Genomic DNA, 24,347 nt, shown 5'->3' with positions numbered 1-24,347 from the left:
GGCACCCCACAGGCCTAATCCCATTCCAAGGCATAAACATTCCAAGTCAGAGCCAGCGCTGCAGGAACAGATAAAGAGGATTGAAAAGGGTTGACTCTAAAGCAGACTGACCCGGTGTGTTAATTTTCTAGGGGTTCCATAACTAAGAACCACAGACAGTAGTTTAAAGAAGAGAAATACATTTTCTCACAATTGTAGATGCTAGAATTCTAAGACTGGTGTGTCAGAGTTGATTTCTTCTGAGACCACTCCTCTTGGCTTAGAGTTCTACATGTGGTCTTCCATTTGTGCACATCTGCATTTTAATCTCCTCTTCAAGACTCCTTCTACTTGGATTAGGACCCACTCTAAGGATTTCATTTGAACTTGGTAACATCCTCAAACACCATATTTCCAAATTCAGGCACATGTCAAAGCACTACGAGTTATAACTTCAGCTTATAGTTTTTAGGAAAAGATACACAATCCAGTCCACAGTGCTTGGAAAGCCATTGGAACAGTGACTTTCTTAAGGTCTGTAACTGCAGGTCAAATATCCAACATCTTAGGCCTACCCTGGTGAACACACACCTGTGAATCCAGCTTTGTTCTATAGCAAATGGTGCTGGGGATCAACTGCCAATGGGCCTTTGTGTCCCAAAAGTGGCAGTACCAGCAGGGGCAGGAAGTCTAAGGACAGCAAACCAAGCAATTGTCAGGAAATCAAAAGACTCATAGAAGCCACTACTTTTACATAACTTCAGCTAAGGGCTGAAGGAGAGAAAGAAAAATAAGTTAAAAGAGCAGAATATTCAAGACCTCAGTTTCTCTCAAAATGAGATACAACTTACCTCAGCCAGTTTATAGGTACACTCTTAGATTTCTAATAATCACTATGAAAGGCTAAACTGATGTCAGAAATAAAGAGAACTAGATACTAGTTATAGGTTTTGATCAGTAACATAATGCTGCCATAGGGGGGATAAAAAGTTCCAGCATGGACTGTACTCAACTTGCATTTGTAGAAGGGGTTACTGGTGCTTCAAAGGGTGAATGACAGCATAAGGAAGTGGGCAAGCGAGGACTCAGTACAATGAAGGAAGTAAAACATTAGAAAAAGCAGAACGGGGCAGTTGGTCTCTATGAAATCCATCCAGTGCTGTTTGGTTCAACTTTGTAGGAAATAGGTATTAGGCTCTCTGTAATTGTAAACACAGATCCATGAGTTCATGAACAGGTTCTCATGGAAACGGGGCTCCTGCCCACGCACAGAGGCTGAGAGATGGGGCCCTATCAGGTGTTGCCTAAACAGAGAGATAGTAAATCCTTTTGACTGTCTTGAGTTTTCTTGGGCAGGTGTGTTATAAGGGAGTTTAGGATCACCCTAAGGATGCCATCTTGCACTGTGAAAAATGATGTCAGTGTTCATCTAGTTACTTATGGGCCAATGTTGAGACAGGGCCTCTGAGGAGCTTGGCTGGAATTCATTGAAAGGAAGAACAAAATCTCTGTTAAAGGTGCAAATCTACTACTCTGCAATAACCTCAACACTAGGTTTTAATGAAAACAAGCCTCAACCCAAGTTCTTTCATACAGGAATACATGTATTAGGAACTAGGTGCTAGCAAGAAAGCAAAGAAAGCTTCTGCTACCTGCTTTATACACTGAAAAAAAAAAGGAGAATTTAGGTGGTGCATGCAAGTATAGTTGGAACAAAGAGAGACTCTTAAGCAGTAGTCTTTTGTCTGCATGACACCATGCAATCAAATTCTCCTAAACCAATGTCTGGGCTGAGAACCAGTCAGTTAGGCCACCAACAATGACTGTCATGCCTAAAAAATTAGTCCACACCTCCACAGGTGTTTACACATGTATGTTCCTGAAAGGGTGGAAGGATCTCTAAACTATTTCAGCCAATTCATATGTTCAAAATGTGGTTAATTTCACCAGTGTGAGCCAAAGACTATTTTGAACATCCATCTTGCCACAATGGAAGCCCAAAATTGAGAAACAGTATGCCTATTCAGAGTTCCAGCAATTGAGCAAAGGGACGTAGAATGAAAGCCCATCTAAAAGCTGCTTCCAGAGCTTCTTATGTGAGTCACCCTCACATAAACCACCTCCCATTTCTGGACTGCACTGCACCGCCAGCCCCATCTCTGGCCAGGAGTAAAACTAGAGCCTAAACTAACTGCCATGTATTGGGTGTTACAGGAGAGGTGAGAACCTTAAGTGAATCACACAGATTGTAACACTTGTTTCACTGCAGCTTTTTAAAGTTGAGTCACCACATTGGAGAACACACTGCAACTGGGGTCAGCAGTCCTGGGTTCTGACCCGAGAGGCCCCCTTGGACACAATTTCTCTTTAGACCTCACTTTTCTCATTCAGAAAACAAAGGGATTAATTTCAGCTAGGCTTCTAAGATTTCTCATAGAGAAATTTAGGGTTCTGTGAAGGAGCTCAAAAATCCTGCAAACCTGTGAATCACTTTTTATTTAGTGTTCTTGTAATATTATTTTTTTACGAAAAAGAAATTCAGTGTGAATGCAATTTTGCTCTCACACACCAAAATTTAACAGACTAGTGCTGCTAGACTAATTCTGTTTTCTATTCATCCGAATAAAGTCTCTCCAACCATATCTGTATTGAACGTATAAACATTTTAACCACGTGACTGAAGAGGTAAATCATAACTCAACGTATTTTAAGTTTAGGCTTATACATGTCAACTCATGTAAAAGTACGTGCATGAGGAAGGACATGACCGTAGGACACAGGTGATACACCCAGCTTAATGCCAAAAAAGCGTTGAGGAATGATGCTCTCATCCCAGCATAATTAGCAGTTATGCAATGAAAAGTAAATGCTGAAGACTGTAAGTCCTTGTTACTAATTCTGGAAAAGTCAGACGTTTTGTTTCCGTGGTAAAGTTGTTTTAAGTCTTGGGGTCTTTTTATCTAACTTTTCTTTTCCCTAGGGGGGAAAAGAAACAAGTTCTTCTAAAGCTGAAAATGAATATGGATCATTAGTTATAAAGCTTAACTAAGATTAAAAGATGGATATGCTGACTTGATAAGGCCCAACCTAGACGGTCCAAATGGCCAGTTACCCCCAGCTGATTCTTCAAGTAGGATTGCTTCCATTCACAGAAGTTTACAAAATGAAAGAAATGTCTCTCAAACTCATGCGATACAACGTGAAAACAATAAAGCATAATGGTAATTTGCCCCTAGTTTTCAAAGACTTTTAGACAGTAAAATTTTACAAAATAATTCTGACTCCTAACATATTCCAATGTAAACCTTAAACAAAACATATGGAACATATAATCACTGGATATTGTGAACATATAATGTAAACACTCAGATTTTCTTTTCAGTAGTAATTGAATTGTCAACTTATATAAAAACAGGTACAAATAATAGTTAAATTTAAAAATGAAAATACATGAACATTCATATTGGCATGCTACTCTATTTCAGGTTAGAGAGAAAGTATTAGAGAAAAGGTATCATATCCCGAGCTCAACATCCTCAAGTCACCAAGGGTGTGTGTGTGTGTGATAATGGCAGTAATTTTCTTTGGTTAATTTTTTATCTACAGGACCTAAGAGAGTACTGACACATACTGAAAACCCAGTAAGCATTTGTTGTATGAATAAATGAATAATGGAATGAGAAGATTCATCCAGAAATGTATTTAGATTTACTCAAAGAGCCCAGAGAAGAAGCCAGATTTCCACACTGCACATGCTTGAAGAGCTGTTTCTCATCTGTGACGCCTTTACAAGAATATAGATTTTGTATGTCTGTCTCCATGCAGTATTTTTATGCTATGCTCACACAAATGAGCACAGTGAAGAATGCGTCCCTCATCAAATATACACACAATAGGAGAAAAAAGATTTGAAGGCATAGCTCAGGGATCTGCAAAATAATGTTCATAGTCAAATCCAGCCATGATTATTAATTTTTTATTCTCTATGTGTTTTGAGGCTACAATGGCAAAGTCAGAAAACTGCTACAGAGATGATATAGTTCTCAAAGCTGAAAATATTTACTATTTGAATTTTTACAGGAAAAATGTGTCCATCCTTGGTGTAGAACAAGTTTAACATGTATATAGTCCATTAAGGTCCAAAAACACAATGATAGCTACATTTAAAAGTATGCACAAAATGGCAGAAAACCAGAGTGCCAGTTTTATAAAAGCTACTGCCAAAATGAATTCAAGAATTCCTTGTATATATTGTGAACCCAAGCACCCATTATAGAGAATGCCTCCTTGAAGTCATGCTTAATAACTTCATAGAAGTTATAAATTTTGTTAAGACATCACCATTTAATTGCAAATGTTTCAGTTACAGCAATAAAAGCAGAAAATTTTAAGTTTTACCCTTTATATACCTACAATTTTTATAATTCACAGATAAGGTGAAAGCATAATTTATGCCAGTTTTTAAAATCTCTCTTTTTTTTTTTTTTTTTGGTCAGTCTTTGGGGTTTTTCTCATAAAAAGTTAAGCATCTGAACAGCATCTTTCAAATAGCACATGAACACATCAGTCTTCTGCCCCGTTGATTTTTTAGCCTGCCATTTGTAAAACGAAAGATAAATACCGGAAACAACCCAAGACAAATGCATAATATAAAAACACCTGTAGTAGGCAGAATTCTAAAGATATCTGAGGAATTACCAATGTAGAACCAATGTGATCAGATAAGCCCTAAAGAACATCAGAAGAAAACAGAAGAGTTATGGACAGGAGAAATCAGAGAGATTGAAAGCATAAAAAGAGTTCCACCAACTGCTGCTGTTTGAAGATGAAGAGGGCAGTGTAACAGGGATGCTGGTAGCCTTAAGGAGCTAAGAAACACTCCGAGATGATTGCTATCAAAGCAACGGGATTCTCGGCCCTGCTACCACAAGGAAGCAAACACAGCCAAAAGCAGAGTTTAGAAGATGTGAACTCTCCAGATAAGAGGACAGCTGACAGCAAATGGATTTCAGCCTTGTGAGACCCATGGCAGAGAAACCAGTTAAGTTCATCTGGGCTTATAACCTACAGAACTATGAGATAATGAGTGTTGTTTTAAGCCCCAAGATTTATGGTAATTTTTTACAGAAAACTTAGACAAAGCCCTTGACAGCCTCACCCAGAGTCAACACAGAGAGCCTAACCAACCTCCCAGAAGCCCACCACCAGCCCCATCCCAAACAGAACTCCTCGTTCCTCTTCTCTTACTCTTGCCTTTACAGTAATTACTTCCTTGCACTTTATTGTCATATCATTCAAATTAGAAGCCCCAAACATTATCTAGAGTCTCACCCAGTTTTGTTTAAAAAACCAACAAATCAAATCACTTTCAATCTGGATTCTTCCTTTCTATACTTTTTTTTTTCCTTACAGTGTATCTGGGATAACATAGGCTGTTCAACCTGTAGAGTTTTCCGGGATGGAGATGCTGCTGATTGCGTTTCATAGGACTTACTAAGTGAGCTTCTTGACACTCCCTACTCCTGCAAATTGGCAACATTGATCAATCTCAGATTTTCTAAAGATATCTTTGGAAAGGCTGTAAGTGGTGATATATTCTTTCTTCAGGAAGCTCACAGTGTCTGCTTTTCTTTCTTACTATAACTCCAGTAGTTCTATGCCTAAATTTATAGCTCATATGTGTTGCAAAATGACAATAATATAATTCTATCAGGTCTCTTCAATGTGTGCAATGGGATACTTTTCCTAAACAGGTGCTTTTCGCATGCTGTTTGTTACCCAGTGGAGTAATGAAAAATGAAATGCAATATAATTCTTCCTTTTTCCCTTTTGCGAAACATGATAACAAAGCACTGAGTTGATTACCATCTTGCAAAGATAGTAAATTAATTTTTAATAACTTTATGAGTTTAAGTATTTAAATATGGCTGATGGGATTCATACTGTGGCAATTAAAACCCTTCTCAAAGCTTGAAGTGTCCCATCTTTTGGCCAGTGTGTTGGCTTCTTTAAGTTGGTTCCTGAAGACTCTTCTTATGTCTCTCTTTGTAATTTGGGATGATGCAGTTCTCCAAACTGATCTTACAAATATCCTGCTCCAAAACCCAGGGTCAGCTATTTCAAAATAACTCTGGGCTCCATTAGCAGAAAACAGTATTTCAGCACTACAAATCCATGTCCCAGAATTACTGATATTTTTAAAAACTGGAACAATATCAATTTGTTAATGTGCAGTTCGTTACATTCCTAGGACTTAGCAGCTAATAAATCATGATGTTAGAAAGTAAAATCCACACCCAAAATGCAAATCAAACTCATTTTACTCTTTTGAAACAATCTATGATTATCTAACAAGATAATATTCAAGATAGCTCAGAAAGTTTTAAAATAATTTTGTTGAACATTTCATAATTTCTGAAAATAATATATATTTTTAACAATGAAGTTTTAAACCCTCAAAAGTATAATAATCAGGTACAGAAATGCAATCTAATAATTAAAATATAATATGGGCATGTACTCGGTGATTTAAATCCTACCCTAGAAATATATATGAAAGTATATATGAAATATAGGTATATATACACATATATATTTATATTATAGATAGATATGTATGTATTATAGATATATATGTATATATTTTCTTTAGGGAAAGTGACATAAAAAGAGTGAAATATGAAAGAACTTATGTTTTGATACCAAATCTAGTTTTAAATAAAAGTACTATAATGGTATCAAGAGAAGCATAAAAATATAAAAGCACTGATTATAGTTTTATGTATTTTGAATACTTTATGCTGTAGTATTTTAATAAAACTGTTTAAGATAATTTTAATTATAATAAATACACTTAAATGCATGTATTCCACATAAAGACTATTATCTGAATGTTTATAGTATCATTAGTCAGAATAGTTGAAAAGTAAAAACTACCTTAATATCTAGCAACTGATAATAAATAAATAAAATGTGGTATACTCAAACAATGAAATATTATCTACAGTAAAATTGAAACATTTATTCACACTACAAAATAGTAAAGTCAAAAAAATCTTTATGCTAAGAAAATAAACTCTCACAAAAGACCATAATTTGTACATTTTTGTTTGTATAAAATGTCCAGAAAAGGAAAATCCATAGAAGCAGTAAGCAGATTAGTGTTTTGCCAGGGGCGCAGGGGAAGGAGGAATGGGGAGTGACTGCTCATGGGTACTGGGTTTCTTTGTGGGGTGATGAAAATGTTCTGGAATTAGACAGTGGTGATGATTGCATAACTCTGCGAAAATACCAAAAAGCATTAACACATACATTTTAAAAGAGGAGATTTTAGGATAGTGAATTGTATCTCCAGTAAAAATGTATAATGCGAACACTTAACAGTCATTCAACAAATGATTGAGTTTATAAAGATCTATACAAATAAGAAAATAAGAAGAACCAGAAAAGTCTTCACTAATAGGAAGCATTTACAAGGGGTCTTTGGCACAGAAAGAAGCACGTTATATCTCCCCACATTTTTGCAAGCATAGCAAATCCTTAATGTTATCATAGCATCAGGACTTGGATATTATTATATTTGACATTTTTGACCCAAGAATTCACTGTTGAGCCAAGTGTACTGGAGGCTATTTCTGTTAAATACTGTGATAGGCATTGAGAAGCCCCCAGAGAACACAGAATTGTGTAGGTTTTATACGTATTTCTTCACCAAAACCTTTGATTCTCCTTCCATATTTTCAGTGCTCCAATTGTAATATTAAAATGGCACCACTAGGCATGCCACAGCCTGCCGTGGATAAGTACGTTTTTATCTTTTGGGAATCACATCATTTTACATTCACAGAACGTGCAGAAAAGCATGCCTTCCTTATCGTGCAAACAAAGAGAACCCTCGTCAATCCAACTGGTTTACATAATGTAACTTAGCCCGAGCACAGCCACAACTCGTCTGCAATCACAGCATCTCAGATGAAAGTGTATCAATCATCTTTCGTACACTGACAGAAGGAATGAAGAAAAGGTCTAATTTTGTCAACATTTAATTGACTTAAAACTCAACATGGACTTGACACTTCTTTATTCACACAGTCAAACCAGAATTTTGTTTTAAAAATATTTTTAGAAAACGTGCTTTTCAAGATTGATTTGCAAACCTCGTAATGGTGGGTATATATGAAGCTTTGAATAATTACAAATATATATGTATTTAGCTTCTACACTATACAGATGCACTTTCCAAGGTGCATTGACAAAGAGTTCCTCTCATAATCATTGACCTGGTCAATGGTTTCTTGGACAATTGCATTTCTCAAGCACATTGGGCATTTACACCAGGTAACACCACCCAGCTTATGTTCTGTTTCTCTCCATTCTTTCAATGGCTAATATATTCCCTAAAATATAGGCCATCCAACATATAGAATGTGCTCTGACCCAGGCTGCAAGAATGTCTTGTCGATCTATGCGCCATTGTCCTGTTTTAACTAACACACGTGTCATCCTTGAAGGCTAAGACCCATGAGAAAAGCAATAAAAAGATGGTGCAAGACATCTTTTGGTACAGCAAGAGGTTATCGATATTATGATCTCTTTTTAAAATTCTCTAAAGCTACCTAGCTGGTTAAAGTCTTAAATACTTAGCCTGGCACTCAAACCAGTCAATGTCTGGCCTCCCTCTACCTCGCTTTCTTGTCCTCTCTTCCACTTCACTTGACAAATTCTCCCATGTAGTCACTCTTGAATTTCTCAAATGTTTAAGCTTGTTTCTGTAGTTTTTTCATGTTTTTTGTCAACCTGTTTAGGACACTTACCTTTTCTAGTTCTCCAATTCTTACTTTTTTTATTTTGACATCGGAAAACTTTAACTTTCTCTTTTTTAGCTAAGCCAAGTCAGCTAAAGTCCAAAACTAATTTATCTTTACTTTCTTGGTACCAGGGGTTGAATTCAGGCCCTTGCGCTTGCAAGGCAGGTGGTGGAACCACTGAGCCAAATCCACAGCCAATCTTTACTTTCTTAACCCAAGATACTTCCTGATGTATGGTTAGTGCTTAATGTGTTTTCTAAATAATAACAATGAGAAAAGTGTGTATGTGTGTGTGTGCACACGTATGCATGCGCATGTGTGTAGCAGCTTCTTAGTCTCTTTGGACTGCTACAACAAAATACCATAGATGAGGTGGCTTAGAAATAACAAAAATCATTTCTCATAGTGCTAGGGACTGGAAGTCCAAGATCAATGCTGTTTTGGCATCTGGTTAGGGTCCATTCTCTGGCTCATAATCAGTATTTTTTCCAATGTTTCCACCTGGTAGAAGGAAGCAGTGAACAAGCTCCCTCAGGCACTGATGCCATTCGTGTGGGCTCAGCCCTTGTGATCTGATGACTCCCAAAGTCCCACTGTTGCTTTAAGGATTAATGGCAACATAGGAAATGAGTGAGGCAGGAGACAAGGATTCAAACCGTAGCACAGAGCCTACAGTTTTAGGGAAAGTCAGAGCTTTGAGCAAACAGTGTTCGAATGAGTCCTTAGCCATTTACTAGTGGTGGATTGTTAGAACAGATTTATTAAACTCTTTAGTTCAACCTCCTCACTTACAAACTAGATATAATAGTACTGTCTCATAGCTTTAAATCAACTAAAATGAGAAACTGCTCACAATAATGCTGAGCACATTATAAATTATGTAGTAGGGTCTATTAATATTGTAAGGCTGGGGATTTGGCTCAGTAGTAGTTCTGTCTTCTGCCTCACAAGCGCAAGGTCCTGAGTTCGATCCCTGGTACCAAAAAAATAATAATAATAATATTGTAAGAATAATTACTAGAATTACAGCTTACATGCTAGAGATATGTAACCTTGATCCCATTCTTTTTGAGAGTTGGGTTTTTTTTGGGGGGCAGGGTCTCACTTTGTAGCTCAGGTTGGCTTTAAACTCACAGCAATCCTCCTGCCTTAACCTCCTGAGTGCTGGGATTATAGGTGTGCACCACCATATCCAGCTAGGTTATTCTTTATTAAAGAATTTTAAAATTTTTTAAAAGAAATGAGGAATGACTAATAGTGTGATTAATGCTGTAAATAGCCAAAAGCTGTAAACAAGATCCAAAATATAAAATATTATGCAGGATAGAATTTAAGTATTATAAGGTTAATGCAAAATCAATTTTTCCACTCTATATTCTAATGACTGTTGAATAAAACGTATTTTCACTAATTAGATAAGTCAGAGGTTTTTTTAAATCATACACTGAATCTTTTTTAATTTTTTATTTTTACTGGTACATGTTTGCCATCCAGAATGATTATATTTCTTTTAGAGAATTGGTTGGTACATGCACAGAGCTCATCATACATTTTTCATCTTCTTCCCCTCGCCTCCTTTCCCTCCCTCCATCCCTTGGTCCTATTCCTTTTTGAAAAAGACCTATATCCCTATTCCCTATTATCTAACTTTTATTTTGCTTTTGTTTATTTTTTTTCAGCTTTAATTGAGTTTATTGGTACATTTTAGGGATACAGTGCAGTTACATTCATTGTTGGGATCTTGTACCTCTACATGACAAGTCTTGATTCTCATTTTTTCCCCTTACCTCTGCCCTCCCTTCACCCCCTCCTCCCCTCCCCATCTACAAACACTTTATTTTCATCTTTTCATTATCTCACATTTTTTTCTTTTCCCTTTTTACTCTTCCCCTACCCATCCCACCTTCCCTACACCTTTAGCTCCTTTCTTCCCATTTCTAAATGTCAGTAATCTTATTAGAATCGTATGCATTGCTGCAGATTATTCATGCCAGTGAAACTATTTGGTATTTACACATGTGTGACTTATTTATTTCACTTAGGAGTATATCTTCAACATGTATCCATTTTCCTATGAATGAATCTATTTTCTCGTTCTTTATGGCTGAGTAATATTCCATTTTATAGAAAAACCACATCTTCTTTATCCAGTTTCCAACGGATGGGCAAATGGGCTGTTTCCAAGATTTAGCTATTACAAACTGTGCCGCTATAAACATGGGTGCACATACTTCTCTGTGATATGATTCTTTTAGTTCTCTTGGAAAGATACCCAGAAGAGGGATGGCTGGGTCAAATGGAACCTCCAGTCCAAGCTCTTTGAGGTATCTCCATTGCTTTTGTTTATATTTTGAGTTTCTCATATAAGATAAAGCATGTGATATTTAAGCTTGTGTATCTATAAGTCACACATGGAATCTTGAATACTTACCTTCAACTTGGTTATCTTTTGGAATGGCTAGAGTATTCAGGAACCACAGAAGAGAATCTAAATTATTGATTTTAGGTAAAGTTAACATCTTAATAAAATATTATGAGTGCCATGGTGCCTTTGTACTGCCATTAAAAAGTGCCTTTGACTGGATAATCTATAAACCATTTCTGTTTCATGATTCTACAGGCTGAGAAATTGAAGAGCAAGGCACCAACAGATGCAGTACGTGGTGATGACTGGTTGCCTGGTGCACAGCTGGTCCCTCCTAGCTGTGTCATCGGATGGTAAAATATAGACATGAAAGATCTGGCTAGTTCCCGAAGTCCATTTACAAGAGCACTAATCGCCTGGCAGAGCCTGACTCACTTCCTAAAGCCCCACCCCTTAATGCTATCCCAGTTTGTTTTAGGTTCCAGCATAGAAGTGGGGGAAGGGGAAATATTCAGTGACCTACTCTAATTCCCAGAACTGACTACAAATGAGTTTTAGCCATTTCTGAATACCAGACCCAACCAAAGGCTTGAAGATATTTAAACAATGTTATGTTCATTGCCTTTGAGTAATGTTGGATGAGGCTTTTTAAATGTCAGTCAGTAAGACATTTACTCTTCAGAGATAAAAAATTCTGATAGCATTGTTTTATGGAAAATCACACTCGTTACAGTAATATTTGTACATTTGCGTCTTGGTATACATGGGAGGAGTTATTTACAGGATTAGACTTGTAGTGTGCGTGTGTGTGTGTGTGTGTGTGTGTGTGTGTGTGTATAATTATTTGTTGCCCCTCCACAAAGCTCCTCCCTCCTGTCAGGAAGATTATACCACTCACTCGGTGAGTGTCCAGCTCAGCCTTGTGATTTGCTATGGCCAGTGGAATGTGAGTAGAAGTGACACTGGACACCACTGAACAAGATCTAAGAAGCTTTGTGCACTTCTACCATTGAGCTAACCCTTTGTCCTTCAGATTAAAGAAGACCTGAAACAGCTATCAGGTAGCCATACTCCATATGGAGTTACAAGATAAGGAAAACATCTTTATTGTTGTAAGTGTCTGAGAGTTTTAGGACTGTTTGCTACTCATCATACCCTGGCCTTAACTGACTGATCAAGACAATCCTTTGTTTGCGGGGTAGAGTACCGGGATTGACCAACCCTCAAGCCTTTGAGTCATAGCCTGAGCCCCTTTCCTTTCTTTTTTAAATTTGAAATAGAGTCTCTTTTAGACAACACTTTTGCACGCAGTAGCAGAGCTAAGGTCAACAGCTCATTTGAAAACCAAACCAATTCCATTGCAGCGTTAACATTTAGGATTCACACCACCCCTCTTTCTGTGAATCCTAGTGGAGCAGTTCTTAATGTTTACACTAAACATTTTATCAGTGTACTGTAGAATTTACACTAATATTCTCAGTGAATAATAAAGTAACAAAGAAGGTAACATGTCATAACTGTAACAAAATGATGCCATGGGGAGAGGAAAGTGAACACAAACAGCAAACTACCTGGCCCAGTGATGTAATTGTGCTAGGAAGCATTTACTCTCCAAATAGAAGAATGAATCAATCAGATCTTAGATAAATTGAATTCAAAAAGTATGCTTAATTATTACAAGTATGCTTACTCTAGTGCTAGAAATGTTCCAGAAATGTTCTTTAAAAATAAGTTCTCAAAGCTAAAAGAAATTCAAGAAGTCAAAGTCATTGGATGTTTACCACAGAGTCCTGAAACAGAGTAAAACAAAAACAGATTATGATGGCTAACTAAATACCATGGATGACCCTAAAACCACATTTAGGAAAAAATATTAAATTCACTGATTTTCCAAAGAGAATTTTGAAGGTTGCAATTTTGTCCAAAGTTTACAGCTATTTGTATCAGTCATCTGACTTTGAATATTTTTTTGCAAAGAAATATTAATACAGAGCCAAACAAAAGTAAGAAAATAAGTACCACTGACTTTTGAGCTTTGAGAAAGATAAAAATAATATTATTCATACATAAATCAGAATGAAATCCTGTCATTTGTAGGAAAATGGATGAAACTAGAGGAACGGTAAAATGAAATAATCCAGACACAGAAAGGCAAGTACTATGTGTTCTTTCTCATATGTGGAAGCTTATGGAGGTTGGGGGAGTAGCTGATCCGGATGTAGAAGTGATTAATAGAGGTGGAGAATTTGATCTGTGTACACAGCATGCGTGTATTGAAACATATCACAGTGAATTCCAGTAATATGTAATTAGTACAGAATATCAAAAATTAAAAATGTCTCATTGCATACACTGAGTTACAGTTCTCGCTAAGGTCTTTATCAATTGAATGGGAAAGTTGTTTGTCAAGAAGATATAATCAATACAAGGAAGGAATGCCAAGGCAAGCATGTAAGCTTTTCATTAGAAGAGCTCAAGGGGAGAGTTTGCAGGCACAGACGTGCCGTCTTCCTTTCCACTCTGAGATTGCTAATATTCGGCAACAGGTGGTTCTGAGAGGGCTCTGTCATGCCCAGCGCAATGGGAACTGTAAACACTCCCTGTGTGCGCCAAGGATCCTCACCCAAGCTGAATGCATAGAATTTGGCTAGTAAACATGTTCTCTGTATCTCTTAGATTTGTTCAGTACAGTTTAATAGGTTTCTGCAACCGTTCTTTGCCTGAAAACACACAAATGCTAAATAAGCCAGCAACTGATCCTTAAAGTGAGAAAGAAGGGCCCACAGCTGCTGACCTCTGCCGCCGGCAAGCCTTGCTCAGCAGAATGTCAAGGAAGGGAAGCTTGTCCAGAATGTCCCTATTTTTCTCTTCCCAGTGTGGTGTTTCCTCTACTTTGCTTCACTGTCCTTATCCTCCTCTGCCTCCCCAAATTTGTTCTCACAACTGTAGTTCTATTTTGACAACATCTTCGTCACCATTCGCGGGATTTGAACTGCTGGTTGCTTCAAGAGAATACACGTCCATCTTTCAAAAGTTAGCCAAATATTTCTATTTCTTCCCAAAAATAAAGGATGGAAATAAAGTGCTACATCATGATTACCATTCGTTTTCCAGAGTAAGAGAAAAGTCAACCTCATTCAGCACTGTGTCTCAGGCACTGTACTGGCAGTCTTACTTCCTACTCCTAACACAGTCTTCAATGCTCACAGAAGGTGGTATCCACTTATGGACTCTGTGTTTCAGCATAAGAAACCTGCATAGGGAATTATTCAGTACCTCATTCCTTAGCTTGAGATGAAGACAGGCCATACCCAGGCCTCCTGGCTTCTGTTCAGTCCTATGTCCCTGGGCCCAAACCAAGGGAAACACTCCCCTGGGGCAGCTCCCAAAAGACCTCCCTCCTTATCTTGCCATCTCCTGCATTTTTATCAGCTTCTTCCTACACAGGAAAGAACTCTGCTTTTATAGAAGAACACTCATCCTGTTTGAACCATATTGGATGCTCTGATTCAGAGTTAGTCACAGGAGAAAAAAGATCTCAGCGTAATAACATTCTCTTTTACAAAATGTTACATGTTTGCCATCTTTTGGGGCCTTTCAGACCATATTCTCAGAAGTCAGATCACCCAGTGTTTTATCCCATTTTCATGGGTTTGTGGTTTATTTGGCCATGATTAATACTAAATAATAATATTGCTCCTCTGAACCAGTGTCTGTTCATTTAACTCTACAACTGTCCAAGTTATTTTGGGGGGACTTTAAGGAACTGAATAAATAGACCCCTTGGTGGAGAAACACCAAGTTCACGGAGACTTCTCTGCCTCGGAAATTGCCAAATTAGCTGAATCTTTCTAGAATCCTGGAGGGAAACCAAAAGCAGTTCAAAATGCTTGCTTTCAAATAACCTAAAACCAGTTAGGAATATAACTCAAACCATAGAGAAACTTCTCTTTCTTCCCATTTTTGTTTCTTCTCAGTTCCTCCAAATTTATTTCTCTTAAATTAAACCTTCTTATGACGCATTTCCTAAGTGCCCTTGAAAGTGATTAAAATGCATATCTGGATAAAAGTTTGCTTTCCAACAGGGAAAAGAAAAAAATGTGAGATAATGAAAAGATGGAAATAAAGTGGTTGTAGATGGGGAGGGGAGGAGGGGGTGAAGGGAGGGTAGGGACAAGGGGAAAAAATGAGAACCAAGACCTGTCATGTAGAGGTACAGGATCCCAACAATGAATGTAACTGTACCATATCCCTAAAATGTACCAATAAACTCAATTAAAGCTGGAAAAAAAATCAAAAAAAAAAGTTTGCTTTCCTTGTGTCCTGATAGAATTCTATACTGGGTCTGGGTCACCTTCTGGGGGCGGGAGACATAAGTGATCAGAGTGGTACCTCTGAACTCCTCACTTAGGAGTTCTTTAGACGTCATCTTCTTACCATGACCAACATATTCTAAGAGAGTTTTGGCAAAAGGAAAAGAAAGTAATCTCGTGATATTTACCTGTTTTAAAGTGTTTTTTTGCAAAACCAAGTACAGTAGTACCTCGGTTTATGAATTTGATTTTATGATTTGGGGGAAGAGGACTGCGTTGGTGTTTGTGGGGAAGAGGACTGGTTGTGTTGTCATCCCAAGTGAAGTTTGCAAACAGAAGTAAGAGTTTGCTGAACGCTTTTGTTTGAGAACTGAATTGTTTGGAAAAAGGAGCATTCATGAACTGAGGCAATGCTGTACTCCCTTTTCACTGGGACTACAAAAGGCCGATCAATTTTGAGTAAATATGTCTAAAATGTGTAATTCTTTCAGCTAAGCCTATTTTACCCCAACTTCAGCTTCCATATCTGAGGAAAACCTTACCATGTACTAAAATTACCCCAGGTAAACTTATTACTTGTTTAAATTAACTCACTGGGGCTGGGGATTTAGCTCAGTGGTTCTGCCCCTTGCCTCGAAAGCTCAAGGATCCGAGTTCAATCCCCAGTACCAAAAAATAAATAAATAAAATAACTCATTGACTTTAAACTAAAATCAATGGCAAAGTACACAGGTTTCAAAATGAAAATGCTGAATATAAATATAACTGAGTCTGCTCCAGCCCCTGTAGCAAGTGGAGCATGTAAAGGCAATAGGCGAGGATGTCTTCATGACTTGGCAGACTCCCTTGCTGGCTTCAAAGTGCTTTGGCTTTTCCAACCTTACATCCACAGTAGCCGCCCCCTTCCCTCTTCGCGGCTGTCATCTGTACATGCTGCTCTCCCTCTAGGCATCTTTGGCCCAAAGTCAACAAAATTTCATGACAGTAAGAAATAGGAACTTCTCTTTTTTTTTTTCCAAGTAACATATTAAATGTTCATCTCTTTCCTTTTTTCTCCTTGCCCCCGACTTTTCTCTGACTATTATCAAACTATTGGATCAATGCTTAAAATATTCACGAATAATTTTAACATTTCACTAGGTCCCTTCTCATCTATAAAGTTTATATGTCTGTGGACTTTAAATGACCTCAATAATGTCAATGATTTAAGTAGTTTTTAATGCTTCTTTTTCTTCTTTACTATTTTTCCTTTTTTTTAATCCACCCAAAAGAAAAGGCAAGGTTTTAGAATTTCTCCAGAAAGCTCTAGTCCCTGACTTACTCACGGCTAGAACCAAAGGCTTAGAAATGAGTTTCAGTGGGATCTTCATGAAAGAATAGAATATCAGCGTGTGCCTCTGGGAACACCTGTCCTCTTTCTTCACTAGTTTAGCTGCCATGTTACAAGCCCAGACCACAGTACACTGGAAGAAAAAGCAGGAAGTTGTGTTGGGAGGTTGACTTCCACTATTCATTTGCTACCATAATAAATTACCGCCAATTTAGAGGCTTAAAGCAACCAAAATGTATCACCTTCCAATTCTGTCAGCTAAAAGACCAACGAGGGTCTGACGGGACCACAATTAAGGTGTTAGAAGGACAGAGCTCATTCCTGGAGACAGGGTGGGAAGGGGATCAACTTCCTTGCCATTTCCAGCCTCCAGAAATCTCCCACCCACATTCCATGATTCATGAACCCTTTCTCTACCTTCAAATCCAGCCGTTTTGCATCTCTCTTTAGTAATTATGTCTCCCTTTCACTGACCACAGCTGGGGGGAAAAACATCTCTGTTTTTAAGGATCTGTGTGATTAGGTGGAGCCTATTTGGTAACCCAAGATAATTTCTGCAATTTACAGCCTTTACTATGACATCTTCAAAGTCTCTTTTTGCCATGTAAGGTAGCATATTTGCAGGTTCCGGGGATTAGAACATAAGACATCTAAATACCACACCAGTTATTAGTACTTCTTTCCACATGAGCAACATTAGAAGTTATTTATTTTATCTTTGAAGTAAATCTCAGGAAATCTCAAACCTGCCTCCAACAACCATCTGTATTCAGCTAAAAAAGTATTTCTTTGAGCCCTCAAAAACAGTCGCTTACAACCACAGTAACATTTAATCTGTTGTATGGTGCTTTGGTTCCATTTGAAGGATCATCCTAAGATTCAACAGTACCCTAGCAGCTCTGAGAAACTGCTGGTTTTTCCTCAGCCCTGGTCAAATGCTGCTCCTATCTTATCTTGCATGCAGCTAGCAGAAGGTGCATGTAACCTGTGGCAATGAGAAAGCTCTGCTAAAGTCAACTTGACCTACAGACAGGAAATCTTGGCCAGTTTCTTAAACTTTCTTTCTTTCACCTTTCAGGGTGTTTGGGTTTTTTTTGGGAGGAGGGGTTGTTTTGTTTTTTTCTAAAATTTTCAGGTTTTTCCTTTTTAATCCATCTCTGAAAGCGCAAAATCTCCTGAACATTTTAACACTTAGTTAGGTGACATCCCTAGACTTCACTTTTTTTTTTCTTTTTATGTGCTTTATTACTGCATCAAAAGAATGATTTATGTTTTCAGGATTATGAAATATATCCGGTTCATAAAATTAGTGCTTGGAGGCTAAATATTGACACTCACTCTGCACACAAAAAACTGCAGTTACATTATTCTCTGTCCTCACTTTTGGGGTGGTATTTTCTTACTGTTGGGTGGACCCTGTCCTGCCATTAGAACACCAAGTCAAAAGGAAACTCCTCTATACTATAATGTAAATACAAATACCCTGGTGAATGAAAGGTAATAGAACCCTATGAAGAAGCAAATAACTATGCGGACAAAGAATGTGGAAACAACATTCTCAAAGGTCTGTAGTGGAGTGGTGAGCACCAGTGAAAGAGCCTCTCTGAGATTTGGTGTCCTGACACATTTCTCAAACTTCTGAGCCTCCGTAACCCTTTGCAGCCTTGAAACTACCAGCTTTTCCAGTCAGTGTTAGCAAATTAAATTGAAATTGTTTAAATATTCATTTTTTAAATAAAAATAGTAAGCCCATTAAACTTTAACAAAAATAACATCTTCATAAAAGTAACTATACATTCCAAATGTAAAAGACTTAGAAGAGTCACATTGCTTTGTATTTTTCAAAAAAAAAATTTCTTTAATATATGGCTTAGTAGGTGGCAGCTGGACTCACAACAAAACTACCCTCTCGCCAATAAGTTTTCTCCCTGCGTTTAGGCAAGTTTCTCTTCTCTATAAATTAATCTGCCACACAAAGGTTGCACACAGAGGTTTGCTAAGGGACTTCTGAAAACCACATTTTGTTTTTAGTATTCTCTCCTACTAAAATCCATTCTTACCCCCTTCAGAGAGAACACTTTGCCTTCTTCCAATGAGTTTTATTCATACTTATATAGCCAATGATTATAACTTTTCCTCTAATTTACATTTAATTGTCCTTAGATCATGATCCCCAGAAAATAGTTATACTCTCATGATATACAGAAAAACAGCAAATAAAATTTCACATGGGCATAGGTTGGACAGATGCAACAATTAATTCAAACTATATGTACAGGATAGTTAGAAATTTTATCAACGATCGTTTTGACCAAAGAAAATGGTGTAAGAACCACAATAATGCAGTTTTAAGGACTGTGGGTCTTTGAAACACTAAAGTAACAAAAAATAGCAAGCTGAAAATAAGTCATACAAGGCTAACACTTCTCATACAAAACTGATTCACACCTGAAACTGCAATGCTGTGAGCAATTCTGGCTGCTGTCTCAGGGAAGACACAGCTGAACAGAAGGAATCCAACATGCAACTTTTAAGACAGATTGTCGATGTGATTGGCTTGGGATCTGCCCAGAAGGTTTTATTTTTTATTGAGTCTATTGGTACATTTTAGGTATACAGTACAGTTACATTCATTACTGGGATCTTGTTCCTTTACATGACAGGTCTTGTTTCTCATTTTTTCCCCTTGTCCCTGTTCTCCCTTCACCCCCATCTTCCCGTCCCCATTTACAAATTACATTAACATTTACTTTATTTCCATCTTTTCATTATCTCACACTTTCTCCTTTTCCCTTATTCCCTTTCCCCTACCCTTCCCACTTTCCCTACACCTTTAGCCCTTTCCTTCCTATTTCACATTGTCCATGATCTCATTAGGATCTTATGTACTATTATAGTTTTTCACACCAGAGAAACGATTCGGTATTTACACACGTGTGACTTATTTCACTTAGGAGCACATCCTCAATATGCATCCATTTTCCTAAGAATAAATCTAATTTCTCATTCTTTATGGCTGACTACTATTCCATTATATAAAAAAACCACATCTTCTTTACTGCCCAGAAGTTTAGTAAAGCACACTTCCAGGTGTGCCTGGGTAGGTCCTGAAGGCATGACCTTGGGGTCTGTATCGTATCTCTCTCCCCTTCCTCTCTGGCCCTGTTGCCCCTCTCTGCTCCCTGGCAGCCATGAAATAAGCATGTTTGTTCTGCCACACTCTTCTACCCTGATGTTCCTGTCTTGAAGCCAACTAACCATGGACTGGCTCTCCTGAAACTGTGAGCCAAGTTAAACCTTTGCTCCTTTAAATTATGAGTGTCAGATGTTCTCTATCTGCAGAGGAAAGCAGGCAATACAAAGAAGGTGAGGTAAAATGTTTAAGGGAATGGAAGCATTTCTCAAAGATGAAGACCAAAAGAAAGAATTTAAAGAGCAAATGAAGTCTGGCATAGTCCCTTCGGGCAATCATAAAAATCAGTATACCCCGCATGGCTTATAAACAACAGATATTTATTTCTCACAGTACTAGAGGCTGAAAGATCAGAGCACAGCATGGTTTGGATCTGGAGAGGGCCCTCCTCCAGGTCACAGACTCCCATCTTTTTTCTGTGTCCTCACATAGCAAAAGTAGCAAGAGAGCTCTCTTTGGTCCCTTTTATAAGAGCACTGATCTATTACCTGAGAGATCCAGATTCCTGGCCTATTCACTTTCCAAAAGTACCAACTCCTAAAGCTGTTTTTCAGGGTCTCACTACATGAATGTGGGGGGAAAAACAAACATTCGGACCCCCTCAACATCTCTGAAATCTGGAAATATATACATAGAATCAGAGTTAGAATACAGAAGAATATAGAGATACCCAGCAAGTCTGAGAATTCTCAAACTGTCTATCATAGAGGAATTCAGGAGTAGCACAAATTTAAATATAAGTAAGTTCAGAAAGGGTTTAGGGAGAACTCATTAAAGACAGACTCATACATAGGACACACCCCACCATGTCTTGTGGAAGATGTTCTGAAGGTCAATCATATTTGCCATTAATAAAATGCCTCGTGGTGCTCTCAGAAGAAGAATTTTCCTAACTACAGTTTTGCTTTCCATAGCTTCAGTTCCCTGTGGTAAACTGAGCTCAAAAATATCAAAAGGAAAATATCAGAAATAAACCATTAAATGGAGTTTTAAACTGTGCACATTCCTAAGTACTATGATAAAATCTTACGGTGTTCTGCTCCATCCTACCCAGGTCCTGAATCATCCCTTTATCTCACATATCCACACTGTCCATGCCACCCACTATAAGTCCCACAGTAGCTGTCCAAGTTATCATATAAGACTGTATCACAGTGCTTGTGTCCAAGTACCCTTTACATAGCAGGGTAATGCTGTGTCACAAGGCCGATGTAACCTTACTTTATCTCGTCGTGTAACCATCACAAGAAGGGCAAATACAGTACAAAAAGATATTTGAACCAGAAAGAGACCACACAGGCTTAATTTTCATTACAGTGCATTGTTATAATTGTTCTATTTTTATTTGTTGTTGTTTATCTCTCACGGTGCCTACTCTACAAATTAAACTTCATCATGGGTAGGCTTGAGGAGGCTAAAACATAATATACAGTGCTTAGTGCTGTCTGTGATTCCGGGCATCTTTTTCAAATCTTAGAATAAATCCTTCTCAGGTAAGAGGGGGGCCGATGTACACTAAACACAAAGATTATTTTCTGAGGGTCCCTTGACTCGCTCTTTCAACCCTATAAAAAGGATTCTAGCTTTCCCTACTCTGCCTTTGTCTTTTTCAAAACAGTTCTCATCTTTGTCAGACTGATTCGTTAGGACTTGATAAGGAAAAAAAAATCACAGGAACTGAAAGTATGGGTTTTGGGGTAGAATTTTCCCAGGTGGAGGATATTTGGAAATAAGAGCTCAGGTACAACTCCAGGGGATACTCACAATAGATGAGAAGGGAGACAGAAAATGAATCTTTAAAGGCATTGCTTTTGAGGGTTGTAAAGGATTTAAGTTCCTTTGAAGCTAATTTTGGTTTCAGTCCTATGTTCTTTTGACCACTACATTGCCCCAGACCTAACCACACCAGTCAAGCCTGAACAAACATTCCCTCTGTGGGCTCATCCAATAACACCCTTTGGGATTCCTTGTTTAAACACCTAGTCTTCCCACTTAATATTCCTGCCCTACCACATGACACTTTCCAGCAGAAAGTGGTTAAACTGAACTCCTTGGAGAACCTCATAAGTTAGGTAATTGGTGCGCAAGGAATAATCTGTCATCAGATTCCTTTCACTAAGTTAATTACAGATAAAACCAATATGAAGTGGTTAGAAGCAGAGATTAAAATTTCACTCACTTGGACTTTGGATAATAATGAATTAAACTGCTGGACTCCACTGGCATTCTGCTGGAAATATGATTTGGAAACAGAAAAACAGCCAGTGAGTGATCCAATTTTGTTCTTGGGAGTAATTTCAAGTAACACAAGCCCACCAAGACTTTACCTCCTTTGACTTCAAAATGTTATTGGTGATAGGAATTATGCAGGTGAATAAAATAATCTGTATTCTTTTCCTCAAGTCAAAATACTTTGCATGTGTGTGGGCCACAAATCACCTAATGCTTTATAAATCAGGCGTTGTTAGTGCTGATTCATTTCTTTAAAAATTAACAAGCTCCACAGATCCAAAAATCACATCATCTTAAGAAGCAGCCAGTGCTGGAAGTGAGTAGGACAGGGGAAGAGAGATGTAATAAGCAACAGCCAGAGGGACAGCGTGCAATGCAATCATATGGAAAATAGGACAAAAGGGCCAGTTTTATTTTCAGTATTAGGAAAGACTTAAAGGAGGCTGCCTCAGTGGGTATGCTTCATATAAAATAGACTTTTGATGGTTTTTTAAGACTCCAGAAAATACATTCTTAAACTAAGATCCCATCCAAATTCCGGGTTCTTCAGTAAGCAGCCTTTCCATTTCATTGTTCATGAGAAATTTCTCCTTTTTCCACTAGGTGGTTAATGCTTCCCATATTCCACAAGAAGATTTTATTAACCTTTCCTGCTGCTGGGGCTTAAACCTGCCAGACTCCAGAGCATTGGGAACATTTTTTTTTTCACTTTATTTCTTCCACACTCACTATAAATTCTAGGCTCTGATTTTTAATATGTTTAACTATTAAAATATATTAGCTAGAAACACTAAGTACATTTAATTTTTAAAAAGAGGCTTAAAACACTATCCTCTGATAATTCTCTTTCCATGTCCTCCTGTTTTTGAAGGAGGAAAGAGAAGCTTTCATCCTTGTATATGACTTAAGACATAAGAAAATAGTCTACTACACAGGGGTTGGGACACCATTAATATTAGGGTGGGAGACACTGCTGTAGTGCCTTTTCAACTTTAAGTGTCTTCAGCTCTCTGCTTTGAAGCTTCCTGACTGCTGGGGGTTTGGGTCCAGTTGCAGAACAGACAAAACCAGGAGAGAGGGGCTGGGACCCAATGTTCCTTGAAGCAGCCCTCAACCATGGATAATGTCAAAATACTTTGGAAACCATGGAAAATGTCTTAGTATGGGCTGCTAGAACAAACTGTCATGGCTTAAACCATGTATATTATTTCTCACACCTTTGGAGACTGGACATTTGCCCAGGTGCCGATGTGGTCAGGCTCTGGGAGGGCTTCTCCTGGGTTTCAGGCTGTTGACTCCCCGCTGTGTCATCACATGGCTGAAGGAGGCCGAGAGCATGTGCTAGGGTCTCTGCTATATGAGTCCTTATTCCAAAGGGCTTCACCCTCAGTACCTAAAAACTCCCCAAAGACTCGGCCTTCTAATACCATTACATTGGGGGTCAGTTTTCAACATATGAATTTGGGGGACACAGGGCAATCTCCCCGGCATCTTTGTCTTCATGTGTAATGATAGTGAGGCACGTTCTCCCAGCAGAAGTTAGCCGGCTGCTTGTGGATCCCTCACTCCATTAAACCCCTGCCTGGTTTACCTCCCACCTTAGATCACTCCTCAACTCAGGATCCGCTTTTCAGGGAGCCCAAGTCGGAGGGTACACTCAACCGTGTCTACTGATAGGGAAGATGGTTCAAAACAGTTCAGAAGCACTCGCTCTAGAGGAAGAGAGTGGTAGGAGCCAGTTAACTTTAAGTCAAGTCTCTATTCTGTAAACTACACTATAAGCAGGCAGCTTGGAAACTATTTTCTCAGAGATACAGAAAAGCTCAAGGGAGGTACTAATGGTTCAAGGAGGTCCTAAGGAATGGGGGATTTAGAGGGAGCAGGAGTGTTTACATCTGACACAGAGAGAGAGAGAGCAACAGAAGCAAAACCAAGAATATGCAATACCCTTGGAAGTGACAAAGGTGAAGGATGACGGCGACTCAAGGCCTTGGATGTGATACTAATTCCAAAGATCATCACTTCAATCCATAGGCTGTGAGAGGAAAATAAATGCTAATCAGAGGACTGACACCTAACAGTCATTTAGAAACCCAACTATGAAAGAAGCTGATAAGACAGATTTTTA

The 24,347-nt window shown here is 38.2% G+C and overlaps 1 long non-coding RNA gene across 2 annotated transcripts in view; it reads right to left on the bottom strand.

Annotated features, from left to right (window-relative positions):
* LOC104851410 overlaps positions 1-24,347 on the bottom strand; it is a 148,829-nt gene that overhangs the window by 65,916 nt on the left and 58,566 nt on the right. The window lies entirely within an intron of this gene.

The sequence above is a fragment of the Fukomys damarensis genome, unplaced genomic scaffold (genome assembly GCF_012274545.1).
Source record: "Fukomys damarensis isolate Sample0158 unplaced genomic scaffold, DMR_v1.0_HiC HiC_scaffold_24, whole genome shotgun sequence".
NCBI classification, from domain to species: domain Eukaryota; kingdom Metazoa; phylum Chordata; class Mammalia; order Rodentia; family Bathyergidae; genus Fukomys; species Fukomys damarensis.
Note: the sequence above shows the minus strand (reverse complement) of the source record. Positions and strands in the feature narration are given on the sequence as shown.